Consider the following 16,423-nt stretch of genomic DNA (forward strand, 5'->3'; position numbering starts at 1 on the left):
AGCTCCCAGAGAGTATGTAAACATAAGCTCTGCCTTGGGAAATGAGCTGAGGGGTCATTTAGATTTGGGTGCGGGAACCACGGAGTGCCGCCTCACTCTGGCTCGCTCTCTCCGTCACCTGGTAACGGTTTGACACGCGGGAGCCTCCTGGCTAATGCATTCAAAGCACTGGGCTAAACAGCAACACCTGAGCAGCACACACCCCCTCCCTTTTTTGTTTTACCTCCTCTCCCATGGCATTGGCTGATCCTGCCTCCTGAGATATTAGGTAATCCGATTGCAGGGAAGAGGTGATAGGCCGCCTGTTTTTCCTTTCCTTTTTTTTTTTTTTTTTTTAGCGGCGGTGCGCTACGATCACCATGGATATGCTTGACATGTTTGCCGAGAGCCAGGATCCATCCATTCCATGTGGCACCGTGCAGCAGCCAATCAGCACTCTATCAGTGAACCTGTGGGAGGTGATAAGCCCCCTTTACAGCCAGGGAGTTCCCACCAATCACAACAATAGCGCAGATATTGGGTGACATAAGGAACTCAAGTGGCTTTTTTTTTTTTTTTTTTTGTATCTGCTCACTGTATGCGAGGCTTTAAGAGATGATTCATTTGCACTTTGCAGGATGGATTATCAGTAGAAGTCAGGGGACGGAATCACCCAGGAGAAAAGTCCCAGACGGAGCAGGATGTCATGCTCCCTTTTTTTTTTTTTTTTTTTTCCTTCCAAATGGCATTACAGCTCATTTCCCGAATCAATAGCTTGCGCCTCCTTTTCCCTGCCCGAGATAAACCCATCACAACTGAAGGATGGAGAGGAACAAGAGTGGAGGAGGAAAAAAGAAAAGAAGACACAGAGCGCCAGAGCCACTGCCTGCCCGTTTTATCTGATGGAGCGAGGTGAACAAACGGAGGGGATTAGCCTCCATGGGATGAAAGCAGCTGCTCGCCTTCCGTCTCCATTCCCCTCCCCTCCTCATCCTCCCTTCGTCTCTCCATCCGCCCACGCATCCACACCGTGGTTTCCCCTCGCAACATAGAGACACATTCTATACGTTGCAGCCTCGCCTCCTCGCCAGTTGCGCTCCACCCAAGCGGCTTCCCGAGCAAATAAATGAAAAAAATCAAAAACAGTGCACACGGCGATGAAAGGCGCGGCTAAAAAAAAAAAATAAAATAATAAAATAAAAAATGGGCGCCAAAAGAAGCGGCGTTGTGAAGAGTTCAGAGTTGTAGCAAAGTGCACTTCCTCTGTGACGCCCACCCTCCCCGATTATGTCACCTAGACACCTAGAGACGTCCACCCCGAAACCACGAGATCACAACCAAACACCAACAACAGAACAGACACAATAACTTCTATAAAGAGGAAGCGCGTTCCCTTACCTGGAAAACGACAGCACACCTTCAGCTCCGGAATCGGCTCGCCCTGACGAGGAGGCGCGCTCATCTAGTAGGAGTAGGAGCAGGGAGTCTAGGAGGGAGTGTGTGTTGTGTGTGTGCGTGTGTGTGTGTATGTGTGTGTGTGTGTGTGTGATGCTCTGGGAGAGAAAGAGAGAGAGAGAAAGAGGGAGGGAAAGTGAGAGGTGGAGCCTAGATCAGAGGAGAGAAAGAGGGCTGGATGATGACTCTGTCTGCCCGCTGCATAGCCAGTCTGGTGGGAGCAGTGTGGATGGCGCTAGATTATCTCCTGTTCAAACACACAACGGCAAACGCACACCTCATGCACGGCTTGGGAGAGGAAGGAAAAAAAAAAAAAAAAGGAAAAGCCTTGGGGCTGAGATCGGGAGGAGGAGGAGGTGGTGAGATGAGAGGGAGACTGGAGAGCTGTTTAAGCCAGCATCGTCACGCAGCAGTTCCTAGGAATCCCTCCAGTAAGAGGAGCACTGCATCACCGAGTCCTTGGCTCTGATTGGCCGGGAGACGCCAAGGATGGCAGGCAACCGCTGTGTAACCTAAGGTGACCCTCTCGACACATATTAACATGCCCCGTGTGCGCTCTTCTCTTCACCCTTATGGGCACACATCACATTCAAGGACACTACAAATAAAATAATACCCCCCCCTCTCCCCTGCAGGATCACTGGGATCATGTCTCTCAGTGCACATGTGTCAGTTCACAGTAAGTCATGACCTGCCCCTCGTGCATGAGCAAATACAGAAACACGGCATCCGACGAGAACTTGCCCGTGAAGCGCGGATGATTTCCCCAGAGGAGGGCTGAGCCTGTCAACGGCGAGAGCCTCGCAAACACCTGCGAGGGGCGATCTTTCATTAGAGTGATTGAACGTGCTGTCAGGCTGACCTCAAAAACCAACGGGGAGGTTACTCCAGCGGAGGCGCCTCGCTTTGAAATCCTCCAAAAAACCCGAATCCGAGCGTTTTAACCGACGGCTCCGTTAAACCGCCTTAAATAACGGATTCAAATCCGTGATTGGAGCGACGCGTATTAGCGAGACAATCGCGCGGCCCCGGGGTTTATGAATATGGAGACTTGCTGATAACCATATTTTCAGCCGCCTCAGGTAGCAAATGAGGTTTCCTACGCGCGGCGTCGCATGAATAAAAGCAGCGCCCCGGCCGCACTCAAAGGTCAGGCACAAACTGGCAGGCTGGCGGGATGAATAGAGCTCTCCGTCGTGTGTTTCCCCATTAAAAACAAATAAATAAATAATTAAAAAAAAGAGCCCGCGTGACACGTGAGGCGCGGCTGCCGCTCAGGAGGAGCTTCGAGTGTCCTCAAGCTCATAATATACCGCCATCAAGAGAGTCAGGCGATTAAAAAAACATCTCAGACCCTACTCGAGTTAAACTGTTGTTAGTTGGTGTTAAAGGAACTTATGCTCAATTACGCTATAGAATGGGATTTATAAGAGCTGGATAACGTGTGATAATCTATTCACACGTCAACAACTATGCTTTTGTAATTCACAATCGAATGCGACACATTATTGATGCGCAATTTATGAAATAAGATTCGAATATATAAATGGAGCTCCCAGCAAAAAAAAAAAATGAAATAGTTAAAAAGCAGCAGAAGAATTGTAGGAATTTTTCTTTCTGGTTATTTGATTAATCAGAAACTTAAAAATCATGGTAATGGTGGAGTTTTAAATGACCAGAATCAGTCCTGACGAAAATCTGGTCCAGACTTCTCTTGGCACAGCCCTGATTATCTTGTAATGTGAAGAAATTAAAATGTATATCAGTATTTTTGAGAAACTATTCTAGATAGAAACTGAGCAGCTGATGGTGTCATCAAACAACAGTCAACACTCACACCCCCTGAGGCTAACGTTAGCTAGCCTCTTCCTCCTACATACTACTCAGATATTTAATTTCTCCCCAGATATTTTCTCCTTCTGTTTTTTTTTCCTTCACTACAAAATATTGTAAGTTATAAGTAAATGCAAGCTTTTGCAGGTCAGTCCACATATTGTGCAGAATTTCCCCTGAGATCATGAGAGGTGGTGCTTTCTACGCTCCTAAATGATATCCTCTACACTATGTTTTTTGATTTTTTTATTATTATTTTATCAAATCTCTTTTTGTGTGTGCAGGTTTGAGATCAGAAAGAGGGATATCTGTGAAGTTAAAACCTCAGAGTTCTTCCTCACAGCTTTTTTCCTAATAACATCACACCATCAAACAGGATCCTGCTAAGATTAATGTCATTACGTCATTGTTTTTACGCAGATATGATGATGAAGCCCGAAATAAATAAAAAAAGAAATGCCAGAGTGTGACTGTTTCCACTGGTGAATCACATACTGTTGCACCCTGCGGCGATCACTCTTTATGCAGCGCTAAAAGGTCATCCTCCTCTGCAGTATAGCTTCGGTTTTTATTACCAGAATCCAATAATCCAGAGACCATTTATAGACACAAAATGAACCATTTTAATTCACAACAATGTGAGTACATTCTGGACTCGGCTGAAAAAAAAAAAAAAAAAAAAAAAATCAATGTGTCTCCTCACATGGCAGGATTGTGTTTTTCCTTGCAATACATGTCAGTACCAATTCAACATATGTGGATTTTTGGTCAGGCATCTGGAAACACGGCATCGGACATGAAAACAGATTAAAAAAAACACACAAGGAGATACATTAAACCAAGAAAAAAAGGAGATCCTGGCATTTTACGGACAAAAGTAAACAATAACCTGTATTTATAACTGTGATGGATGGATGGATGGATGGATGGATGGATGGATGGATGGATGGTTCTGAAGCCCACTGAGGTGGCTCTGGATGTGGCCATCTTGGCAGCACCTGACTCCGACCAACTCAGGCAACTCAAGCTAAGGTGGACACCAAGCAATCTGCAAGGACGCCCACCTTTCACTCAAAGTGTCTGTTAAGTTGGACTTCTACCAGTTGAACCACCAGATCTACCGGGATTGACTCACTCAAGTTGACATTTGAGGAAGTGTTTGGCTTCATTCTTTTAGGTTGCTACTTTGGAATATGTGGAAGCCGTAAGTATTGATGCAAAGTCCTTAAGGTCCCACCTATCCCTAGGCATGCCCCGAAAAAACCTGAAACCATCCGGTACTGACAGTGAGCTTTTATGTAAAGACCGATATTGTCTCAATATATTTAGTCGAGTTGAAGTAAACAAATCTTGCTAAAACTTGATGTCCCCGTGTGTCCCCAGCCACGAGTCGCCCAGTGATTACTGGCCTTGATATGAAAGAGCTTGTTGGTTCTGGAGGGCCTCCACTGGCACACTGACATCGTCAACAGCAGGAACACCAGCTGCATCCTCCCTGGTCCTTTTTCAGAAATAGCCTGGCCCCAGTCGTGGCCCTGGCCCCGTACCAGCCAGATGCCCCCACCGGACAGTAATCCAGCCCTCGCTACAGTCGTCTGGCTCGGAGTCTGCCCCGTTCTGGAGGACAGAGGTGTCTCCGAGGCCCGGAAACGACAGGGCAGCAAACATTACCGACCCCTCGCTGTACGAGCAGTGTCCTCTGTCACCGACTCTTTCATCTAATGGGCTCAGAGCAAAATCAAAGTGACAATATTAATCATGTGATGTGGAAAATAATTAGAGGGGCAATAAAGGACTGAGTGAGTCCCTTCCTCTCTCGCCTCAACCCCCCCCCACCCCCCACCCCATCTTCCAACACACAGCAGAGAACTGATTAGTGCTCGGCTCTGTGAGTGATGAAAGGGTGTCGGGCTGGTTTTGTATGTGGTCTTCAGCAGCTAATTACTTCACAGAAACATGATCCCGAGCAACAGTTAGGGGAAAAGACGTGTCAATAAAATCCATCTTACAAGTAGCATCTCTCCAAAAAAATCAATATAACCTGATTGTAGGACTCACTAAAACCAACACCCGTCCTAATTATTCAGTCCAACAATCAGTCTGTCCATTTCAAGCGAATGGAGGAAAACTTCTGGCGCCTGTTTCTCCTGGTCGGTCCCTCGTTAGAGAACGTCACGAGGCCACTGATTGCATTCTTGGTGGTGCTTTTGGTTAAATCCGGTGTGTGATTCAGAGAGGAAAGAGTCTCGCCCCGGCATGACTGTCTGTACTCGCGGTGCCCCAGGAAGCCCAAGCGTTTCGCTCTTGTTTACAGATCGACAGCATCTATGGGAGACGCCGAGCGACAGCCTGTGACAGACTGATGGATGATGTGACACTCGCGCAACGCTCTGCCACCCCCTCCCGCTTTCCACCTCCACCCCCCCACTCGCTCTTTCTGCCTGACAGGGAGCAGCGTGGGGAGGAGGAGGAGGGGGGCACGTGGATCGCGAGCTGAAAGTTGCACCTTTCTTTCATTTGCATGTTTGGACGGGTAAAAGGTGGGCAGCTGTCAGCTCGCCTGATTGTTAACAGCGACGGTGACGGGGCTTGGATGCGCCGAAGATGACGGGGAAGCAGAGGTGACAGGACGCGGGGGCCATCGAATGAATCTGCATGGAAATCAGCCGCCGCCGCCCCCCCCCCCCCAGAAATTACACATCTCAAAATGTCATTACAAAGAAGAGATGGAGGTGTCTATCAGCGCTGGCGAAAAGTATTGCCTTTTAGTATCGTCACCTTGCGGACACCTCCTGTCTCAGAGATAAGACTCTGCATAGAAAGTGATTTGCTCATAAATCGCCCACTTCTTTGTAGCAGAAAGTTGGTCACTAGTGGACGTTACCCGGGTATATCTTGGGTAAAAACCTGGTACATGGTGAATTTCGCTTTTAATAAGGGACACAATCAGAGTATGAATTTCATTGTTTGGTCTAAATTGCTGTTTTTACTTTGCATACGACAATAATCTTGAATCAACTCAACCGCATCGCCTCAAAATTAAGATTACCGTAGTTCCTCTAATAGTGGCCGGGGCCTTTATTTACTCAGCCACCCAGAACACTTAGCCATTATTGAAGGCAGGCTTTTATTGGAGGGAGGCCTTCATTTCTAATTCTCTTTGTTTCATACCAGTACGTACATGGGCAGAATGGACGAACAAATAAATAACCGTGTTTGAACTCTGAAAAAATAAGCAGCGCAAATTGATACGGTTAAAATCAGGGTTCATGTGTGGCCCTTGTGTGTTACTACACCTATAACTGGCCGACAAGACAATTGAGACCGACCTTTATTTGTTCACATAAACAATTGCCCATTATAAGAGACCCAGCTATTAATGGAATACCGGCCACTATTAGAGGAAATACGGTAGGTAGTTGATATTGGTTCCCACCCATTTTTCATGGGCTACTACTGTCTGAATGTCATGAACATCACTTTGTCCCTTGTCTTGACATTGTTGCTTGATCTTTTCTGTGCGCACGCCTCTATACTCCAGAGAAAATACAACGCGTAACAGCCCTGGTCCTCATCAACTGCTCTTGAATAATAAGCCACATCAACAGCAGGATGACTCACGTGGTGAGGCCACTTCAAGACAACAACTTATAAAAGCATTTCTAACCAGGCTGCGGTCGATATTTAATTGTGAATTGTCTTCGGCCCTAAACTGGACATAATCAGTGTACTCTTTGTTCGGGCAGGTGGGCTAATAAGCCTGTTGAAATTCAAATTAAGAGCTTAAACTCTCTGAGACATGTCGTCCAATTTCCCCAGATCTTTAAAGTGTGTAAACAGCTCTAAGTAATGTTTTGTATGCTGCTGGACAGACTAATCTTTTTGCATTGATTTCACCATCCCAGCCGTCACATATTTTAATCACAAAACATGTCAATTAGTGGACCAGTGGCCTCACATTCAATACTGAATGACAAGATTATTTTAAGCAGCAAACACACTGTGTTTGTCATATAACGCAGCAACTCTGCAACTCTGCATTATGCAAACGTGCTACTTTGAGATTAACATTCTAACTTTGGCATTTGGTAACACAAATGCACATATTACATGAAAATGGTTGACTGTCTGTGAAGCTGTCCATTTATTCTCCTGGGAAAGATTGCTGTCAAAGGTCAACAGTTGGCAAATAAATCAGGCTCCGCTAGTGAAGGCAACCAGATGTTGCTTAGTAGCAGCCCCACTGGAATTCCCCACTCTTCTCTCAGCAATGTTAACAGGTCGATGAGGCTTCACTGATTTGCTAATCCGTCTCGTCACAAATCTCTTTTACCCTCTCCTCCTTCCCCCCCCCCTCCCATCTCTGTCTATTGTTTGTCACCACACTGGGAATTTCTTATTGACAGGCGGAAAGGGATAAAAGCCCCAGAGGCTTTTCCGTTTTTCGACACAACATTACAACCACTGACAGGAGAAGTAAATAACACTGACCATCTTATGACAATTCAGCGTCCTGCTGGGAAAATGTCGGACCTGGGATTCATTCATGAGGATGTTCCTTAGACATGGAGCACCCACCTAGACCAGACCAGGTACCCCTACGCCATCACAATGAGCCATCCCAAGCAGGATGCAGCCTGACGGGTGTTGACCTGGCCTCCAAATTCATTAGATCCCAAACACAAGCACAAGGGAGACCTACACAATATCAGGAAGGTGGTCATAATCTTGTGCCTGATCGGTGTGTGTCATGTTCGCAGCAGTTCTGGCCCCGAACTTATCCAAGAAACCTGAGTGAGGGAGAATTTCTGTACCGTCATTCCCACCACTGAACCCGCTAATGGTTTCTATTGTCATGGTAAAATTGAGTTCAGGCGATCAGCTTAAAGCCGAGACACGGTGAGGTAATTCTCCAAATACACTGAGCGCATCGCTGACTTAATGGGAAGCTGTGATAATATCGAGTCCGTCACGTAAACACAAGGCAGCACGTATCCTCAGAGGTGACTGGATTCTATAACACACGGACGTGCACACTTAAATTAAAACATTTTAAACACTACAACGTGTTATCAACCTTTCAGGATATAGAAACGTGTCGGCGGGGAAATCAGCTGAATCTAAACAGGTAAGGGTGTTGTTCACCACAGCAGACCTAGTCCTCTCAGAGGTCATCCAAGTAGAAGGTGAGCCGACCGCCTCTTATCAGTGCATCCAGACCTCCAAGCAGCCTTATCACACACCTCGCCCTGAAGACGTTCGGCTTGGCCATGCATAACGGCTCCACACCGACACACGATAACACCTGTGATTGCACGATCATACATCGACCAGTCTGTCAGCCCGGTCATTTTCAAGGCACTTGATAAATGGGGCTAACGTGTCTGCCCCCGGGAGCATATAGTCTTCCTATGGATGACAAGATGGCTGCCTGCTGGCCTTCCAGTGACGGGGTGGTCAGCTCCGCTTATGGAGCCTTAAAGGTGATGTATCACCTGATACGCTGAGCTGGAGATCAGTCCCCAACGAATGAGTCACGGTGCCATCTCTGCTTCCCCAAAGGGCAACAAATCATGTCCACACATGAAATAAGTCAACGTGCACAGTGTGGGTATCAAATGACGCCTTCGAGAGGAGGAAAACAAGGTCGCGAGCGAATGAAAACACATATGTCAAGCAAGGTCGTTCTCATAAACACCCTCGACATTTATATTATCATTAATATTTAATCGTGCGATGATCCAGCCAGCTGCTCTGTTCTTTATGCACTGCGAATCGTTAGTAACTGGGGATTTTCCAGCAGTTAGGACACCTTTAGAAGATGGTCAGGATGCAGGTGCAGCACAAGTGCAAAGAGGAAAGTCCTTTTAAAAACTAGCACTGATATACTTGGAGAAACTTTTTAAAGTTAGATGGAGAACAGAAGAAAACACAGATAATAAAAGGTGGATGCTCACAGCAGTGTTTTCAGTTGTCTCCCGGGAGCAGCACATGAACGGTGACTTGTTTTTGTCTTTGTCTGCTAAAGAAAAATCCTTCAAACTGAATCTCTGCCAGTCTCCAGAACCATTTTTGAGGACTTTTTTTTGTGAAGAGCTTTGGACTTAATTACAATCCGATGGTGCAGTTCATGCTCAATACTGGCCCTTATCTGAAGAAATTCTGCCTCATCAGTACCCAGATGTGCACTGTACAAACATACAAACATTTTTAGTCATTTTTAGTGTAATAAAGATGATTGACTGGCTGACAAGTCAGAAACATGGCCTCCAATTCATTGATAACTCAGAAACTCTGTCTCCGATTAGTTGATAAGTCAGAAACTCAGCCTCCGATTGGTTGATAAGTAGGAAACTTGGCCTCCGATTGGTTGATAAGTCAGAAACTCGGTCTCTGATTGGTTGACGATAAAGAAACTCTGTCTCTGACTGGCTGACAAGTCAGAAACATGGCCTCCAATTCATTGATTATTCAGAAACTCGGCCTCCGATTGGTTGATAATTCAAAAACTCATCAGGAAAAGAAAATACTCTACATGACAAGTAGTTGAGATCTGATTCCTTATTACTGCAGAGTAAACCGCAATTTATTCATCATTGTACAGCTCTTTCTTCTAATGCAACTTCCAGGTGACAGATTAATTCTTCCCAGTTTGGTTTGTTTAGCACAGTCTGGCTTATATATCCAGGTATCACCACTCTAATATACTTATCACGTATCAGTAATGAAATGAATTCACTCTCCTAGATGTATTCATTGTTATAGAAAACCAAGATTTTGCTACACTAGTGTTATTCCAGTGCTGTATTCACTTTAAGACAGTTGAAATGTTTCCCCAGCCCTCCAAGGTTACAGCTGATTCATCTCCTACTAGTCCTGCCTCACGTCAATTAGCCGACAAGTCTGCAGGTAAGAGCACGGATACGACGCCACGCATACCTGACAGATACCAAGCAAATTATTCCTTCACAAGCTTCGCTGATATTGCATCGCTTCAAGGCCGGATGATTAAATCCTCCTCCCTGTTGCACGACAGCCATTGCTTCACTCATGATTTACTATCGCATCCCTTCTCTCCAGTGGGCCTATTCTTAGTCCGCGGTATCATCCTCGTCGTGTGTTGGAGAGGAGGCTATTTTTAGTCAGGCAGTCACGTGACGTCGGTGCAAGCGGAGTCTCGCAGCTGTAGGCAACTGGTACAACATGTTACAGATCCACAGCTCCAGCCTGAAACAAATCACTTCCATCCTGTGGGTATCAGGACGTCTCACGATTCGTGGCTTCAATTTACAGCTTCCAGTTTAGAAAATACCCACGGTTTCATTCAGTCACTAGCGTCTACACGCTGCTTTGTAATTTTAATGCGAGAACAACCCACATGTTTGATTGAGAGTCATTTGGAAACAATGACAAGAAGAAAAAAAAAAAAAATGTAATTACCCGTTCTCAGAGGATGAAGGAAATTTTATGGTTCAGAACTATTAGCCCTTCTATAAATTATAAATTAGTACAGGTTGTATGCTGCTTGAATATGGATCACTTGAAGTTTGTGTGAATAATTCATTTATGCATATCGCCGTTTAAGTACTAAATGTATGCAAAAGCCACAGAGAGGCAGGTGAAGGTTGTGCAGAACCTGAATGCGTCTGAGTTAATGGGAATTATTCTCAATGGTGCTGTGGAAATCTATTTTTTCTCCTTTTCTTTTGTTTTTTGAACTGCAGTTAAGTCTGTAATTAATGTCATGATTACCACCTGTATTCAAAAGGAAAACGAAGCAGAAGACAAAGTTGTGGATGATTAAAGAGATGTGTTTCGGAGCTGATTCCTCCACACCTGTAGAGGTCAGAGTTGATCTCAGAGCTGGAACAATTAATCAGGTAGAAATGACACAAGCGAGTGACACCCTGTAATCTTCCTGGGCTGTATCATCTATAATTTAGCTCATTGCGTAACACAAAGAGACTTCTATCATCACTGAAATGTAGTCATTTACATGCTTTTTTGGAGAAAGGGAAGGCTCTCGTCCTGCACTGTAATTTTCATCTCCGATCATCCGTGGTTATCAGTCATGGTCAACGGACTCGCTCGTCCCAACTCCCACGCACTCGGATAAAAATCGCTTGACACCGACGGTTTGAGAGAGAATAGAAGGAGGGCGGGCCCGCCAACACGAGTTAGAGTCAGAGGCTGAGCCGTCACTCTGCAGAAAGCCTGTAATCAAAAACTTTCTTTCTTGGAAGTTTTTTTTTTTTTTTTTTTTGGTAAAAAGTCATAACAGCAGCAGGTGCAAAGAAAATGAGAGGTCGGAGGTTATGTGAGCAGCGAGTTTCCCCAAAACGGTTCATGTTATTGGCTTTAAGTTCGAGTCAGGGGTCTCTGAAAGCCCAAGCTTACATTTAGAGCTAGAAAAACTCTTAAAGACACGTGTCAACAGCGTTGGCATTTACACACGGCTTAGCTTAGCTCACCAAAGCTCGAGATGCACCGGCCTGTCGTCTTTTTTAACATATTTCAATCCTTTAATGTTTTATCAGATCCGTGACATAGTTCCACCCTTGAAAGCAGCTATTTTTTCTATAGTGCCTGATTCTCTCTGATATTTCAGCAGAAATTGTCAACTTGTTGACAGAAGCCGGTGGGCGACCCGACACATTAAGCTGGAGAGTTGGAAAAGATTGTTTTAGGAGTTGTGGTAACAGAGTCATGCTTTCTTCTAATACTCTTTGAGTTTAGTCACATCAGGGAACTTTAAGTAGTAAAAAAGACATTAAGAAACTTTATGATAAGTAAAAGCAGAAATGTGTGTTTGACGGCACGATCGATAATGATTATAGTTCACGACTGGCCAATGAAAGTATGTTAGATAGGTGTTTTACTAGGATTGCTACAATTATTCTTTTCAATCACTTAACTTTAATCATTTGGATACCTCCCATCATTTAACTTTTATTTAAACTCTTCCTCATAACACATTTTAAAAGGAAGTCACTCAAACTTTGACCCAGTGATGCTGTTCATCATTGCAGTTCATATTTATTCCGTGTAGAGCCAATAAGGAAATGTGCTGTTTACCATGTTTAGAAGGATTTACAGTAATTTCAACAATCGTGCTGAAGTGAAATGTGGATGTATTATTTAAATACAAAAGGTTGCCGACACCCAATTAGAGCGTTGATGGAAACCTACGTCGCCATTTAAGCGGCTCACCACCTCCAAATGCATTGGTACGCAGCGTACTAGTATCAGCCATTAGTGTCTGGTGTTTGGGACTGAAACACAACAGACGAGGCAAACGCAACAAAGACACAAAACGAAATAGACACTCTCAGGTCTTCTTTGCAGAGATGCTCAGGATTAGAGGTATGACGATGTGTTGTTGTATGTTCTTAAACTTTCAGGAATAGAAGATTCCCTAAACTTTTGATGGTGTGGATCAGTGATTTTTGGTCATTTTCCAACATTCAGTGAATGCAGTCATTGCAGCAGTGAGCAGCCACAGTATTGTCCCACCTCTGTAGCACTTGGCCTATGGGCTCTGCTACACTGAACACACATGGGTGGGTGGACAAAATAACAAAACCATCTAGTAATAGATAAAATACAGTCATAAAATAATCAGGAGTCTCACTAAAACGTCCAAATGACACCATTATATACATTTTCTCTTTACTACAACACATCTCTCCTCGTACCTCGGATCAGGAGGGATGATACATTTTTATTTTTGGGCATCGAGTGTGTCTGGCTTTTTTGGAAAATGGCAGCCTCGGCTCTGGTGGTCATCTACTGCTGAAATAAAACGTCTAATTTCAGCCCATTATCGTTGGACAGGCCGTCAACCATTATTTTCAAAAATAAATAGTGATACAAAAGGGAATTTAGACTTTAAGCAAAGACACAGAAACCAACTGCGTAGTAAACTCTGAAGCTCTTGGGTTATAAAAATGTACACCAATCAGCCATAACATTAAAACCACCGACAGGAGACGTAAATGTTACTTGGATGTTACTTGGACACGTACCAGACCAGACCAGGCACCCCCACCCCATAGCAATGACACTCCTTGATGGTAGCAGCCTACCCCAGCAGGATGCATCTCAAAAAAAACATTCAATATCGCAAACTGATCAAGTAATTGTGGAATGATCCACAGAAAGGCCCCCACTAACCACATCCGATTGCTCGACACCACAGCCTCAGAAGGCCCATATCCATTCTCTGATGAGTCACAACTGTTTTTGAGACCTGCACGATATCAGGAAGATGGTCATAGTGTTGTGCCGGTGCATTTTGACAGTTTTCACAATAATTCTGCCCAGCCAGGGAAGAAGATAGACTCATGTGGTGCTAAACATCTAGTGTCAAGAGCAGTTGCATAGTAATCTTCTCCACTTTTGACCTTCTGAACCATTTGAAACAAATGGTTTACCGGTGTTTTAAACTAACAAGTAAAAAACTTATATCCTCACATTTAGCTGTGAGCAGCCCAGTCTGGCTACTCCTAATACATAAGTCACCAATCACTGCCCCAGCATGGCCCGGTCAGGGTAGGAGGGCTGATTGCAGCTCATCAGCCTGTCAGCTGGAAGTGCATGGTGAATGGAGCCCACGGTCGAGTGTTTTTTTTTTTTTTTTCCTGCTGCCACATTTTGCTCACTTGACTGCAAATCAAACGGCCGTTGTTTCAGCCTTAAGATCAGTGAAGTCGTGGAAAGGATGAGGGAAGGTGGATTATTCAGCGCACCTCGGTCTGTTTACGTCCTCCGTACGGAAGCGGGAAGAGAAAGAGAGAGACGCCTGAGAGCGGCTTTGAAATACAGATGAAGACCTGCTGAGGCGTGTGCGATCCATGAGGACTCGCTATCCTGGTCCTGCAAGCTGGGCGCCATTGTGCGCTGCCATTATTGCCCAAACCCTCTCCCCCATACTCTCCAAGCTCACCTTATCCTACAGATTTAACTTCCTTGGCTCCTATAGATCCCAGCTTGCACTGCAATCCCGCGGCCGCTTAATGCGATTAAAAGTAATTGAAGTTCCAGAGCGAATCTGCAGCCTCCTCCAAACAGTTCAAGAATGAAGCACTCCATCTTTTTGTCTGGGCAGTGCGAGTTAAATGAACATCCTGCTGCTGGCTGATGCCGGCTGCACCAGCTGTAAAGGATGGAGTACACTCAAAGAACTGCCAAAGCCTGCAAACCACCATTAATAACACCAAACAGCTCCAAAAAAAGAAGCTATTCTGAGCAGTGAGCACATTTTAAAGGTGATAAAATAGACTGATAGGCCTGGAGTGGTTTTGTAATCCTCGTAATGCGCCTTATAGTCTAAGCTGCTCTGCATTCAAATGGCAAATACTCTTATTTTCAGGGCTCCAGAGGCATTTCATTGACAAAAGGAAAATAATTTTCACACATCAATTACTCCAGCTGCAAATAAAGCACCATGTAAGCAGCAAATACAACATCACGACTCTCAGTTATGTGCGTTTTAATTAGGGGACAGTAAAGTGCGTCTTGGGAAGGCACAGATGCACATCAAATCCAAATGTTTTTCTTTTCATTTCTCCTCGTGTCTCAATAAAGACACAGCCAACTCAATCAGAATACCTCACAGGGAAGTCAGACTCATTTTTAAACACATTTCTGAAGCAGCGAAAAAAGGAGAATAAAAAAAAAGAGACAATGTTTGCGAGCAGCGAGAGGCAATCGGTGAGTTTTACTGATAATCTGGGCCGAGGAGGAAAATTGGCGAGTAGAAAGGGAAGGCGCACAGGCGAGGAGAGGTCACCTGTGTTTGTGCGCGCTGTTTGAAAGAAGGTAAAGAAGGTAATGTGCTGTGAAGAAGAAAGAAAAGCGCAGAGTCAAATCAACACTTTCGATTGTCTCTCTGCTGAACGTTCTCGGTGGAAGCAGCGAGTCAGGATTTAGATTAACAAGCTACAAAAGCAGAGTCGGCAGAATGTTTCAGGCAAATGCAGAATACGTAGAGTGGAAGAGTGGTAATGAACGTAAAGGTAGAAACTGGGACATGCAGGACGCTATATAAACCTTTGATTTGATTTAAAGACCTTTGATTTCAAGCCATGTAGATGTTAAATGATGTTAAATGCGTCAGCTACACTTGGATGATTTAACATTCTTCAATCACAGACAGATATCTGTTAGATTACATTAGTATTAAACAAGCTTTTTTTTCCCCCACAATAAATGTCACCACAGAAACTAAGTATGTAACAATAAAAATATCTTAAAATTCTTCTATGTTGTTCTATGTTGTTGCTGAAAAAGTGCCTTAAAGCAGGTTTGCATAGATCTAGAGTGAGATGGGAAGCTCAACATAACAACTGCCCGACAACTTTGGACGGATTCGTGTCAAGATAGTCAATCCACTGCTATTCAGCCGAAAGAAATGACACAAATCTAAACCTGAACTATTTCAAAATGTGCTTTAGATGCAGCGTTGGGATTGGATTCTTCCTGCACTGCAATTGGTCCTGTAATAAGATGGCTCGACCTTTGTGACACCTCATCTAAGATTATGCACATTGTATTCCCTTTAGATACAGAATCGTGTCTACTAGGGTAATATTCAAATAATGACTGGATCCTTGACAAACTCCCAAACCAGAAGTCGTAGATATTGCAGAAAATGGCTTTGAAATGGAAATCTGAGGCTCCCGTCCTTATTCCTAGATGGCCCTGTGAAATGAACAGTTGTGCGCTTTCTTGAAAAAAATTGCATTTAATATAAGGAAAGGACACAAAACCTTTTAGAAAATTCAGCAGCCATATCTGGACCATATAGGCACATCGTTGACCACTTATACACTACGTTGAATTGTTTGGTATTAAGAAACAAATTTGTGTTAATTTGTATTATGCATGTTTTGTGTTTGTATTATATATACACATAAAATTGTGCATCGACCTCATACCGCAACACCCAGTGGATAAACAGACATGTTTGTAAAGGACAGGCTCTGTTTATGCTGTTGTGTTGTTTACTGCTACCAGCGAAAATCCATGTCCTTTTCAATCAAATGACAATTTCTGACTATAAATGCCAGCCAGGCCAGAAGCTACACTCATGTGGTGCTAAACATCTATTGTCAAGAGCAGTTGCGCAACTATCCTCTCCACTTTTAACCTTCTC

The 16,423-nt window shown here is 44.3% G+C and overlaps 1 protein-coding gene across 4 annotated transcripts in view; it reads right to left on the reverse strand.

Moving 5' to 3' along the window:
- The window catches only part of syt1a (synaptotagmin Ia), a 191,750-nt gene that overhangs the window by 174,247 nt on the left and 1,080 nt on the right, over positions 1–16,423 (reverse strand). Inside the window, exon 1 of one of the 4 annotated variants that reach the window (XM_047575285.1) lies at positions 1,378–1,736. The exons of 1 other annotated variant lie outside the window; for it this stretch is intronic. The gene's annotated coding sequence lies outside the window, so the exon portion shown is untranslated. Of the gene's footprint in view, positions 1–1,377; positions 1,737–16,423 lie in introns of those variants that run through there. 2 more of the 4 variants (XM_047575282.1, XM_047575280.1) reach the window with 2 other exon arrangements.

The sequence above is a fragment of the Mugil cephalus genome, chromosome 22, assembly GCF_022458985.1.
Source record: "Mugil cephalus isolate CIBA_MC_2020 chromosome 22, CIBA_Mcephalus_1.1, whole genome shotgun sequence".
NCBI classification, from domain to species: domain Eukaryota; kingdom Metazoa; phylum Chordata; class Actinopteri; order Mugiliformes; family Mugilidae; genus Mugil; species Mugil cephalus.